Here is a 652-nt window from a genome sequence, read left to right on the forward strand (position 1 = left end):
ACTCATTTGAAACATAACAAGGTTTTTCGCTCGATTGTTGATATCTCCCAGTTGCATCATTATTATCAGGAGGACAATATGTTTTAAACAGCAAAACAAAAAAGTAAAGAAAAATAAACAGAGAAAAGAGATTAGGTCTGCAAATACTCCAGGCTCTTTAGAATGTATAATAAGCATTTGGTTGTATTTACGTTTTTCTCCCTTCTTCTGTTGTCCGGCTAGTTGGGCATCCTGCTGCTGCTGAACGCAGCCAGGGGGAGAGGGGATAGTCTGCGTCCCACAAACAGCACCCTATTCCCTACATAGTGCCATACTTTTGACCAGACCCAATGGGTTTCCCTATAGGCCCTGGTCCAATGTAAAGCATTATAAAGGGAATATGAGAGAGAGAGATAGGGTCGAAAACAGTAGGTCAGGGACAAGGTAGCACAGGGTTCAGAGTTCCAAAGCCGCAGGCATAACAGCAGAACCTTGATCAGCAGCACAACCAGGTGGACTGGGGACGGGAACAGCCAGGAGTCATCAGGCCAGGTAATCCTGAGGCATGGTCCTAGGGCTCAGGTCCTCCTGGAAAGAGAGAGAGAGAGAGAGAGGAGAGAGAGAGGAGAGAGGAGAGAGAGAGAGAGAGAGAGAGAGGAGAGAGAGAGAGAGA

The sequence above is a fragment of the Coregonus lavaretus genome (assembly GCF_964263955.1).
Source record: "Coregonus lavaretus genome assembly, chromosome: 5".
Classification (NCBI taxonomy): Eukaryota; Metazoa; Chordata; class Actinopteri; order Salmoniformes; family Salmonidae; genus Coregonus; species Coregonus lavaretus.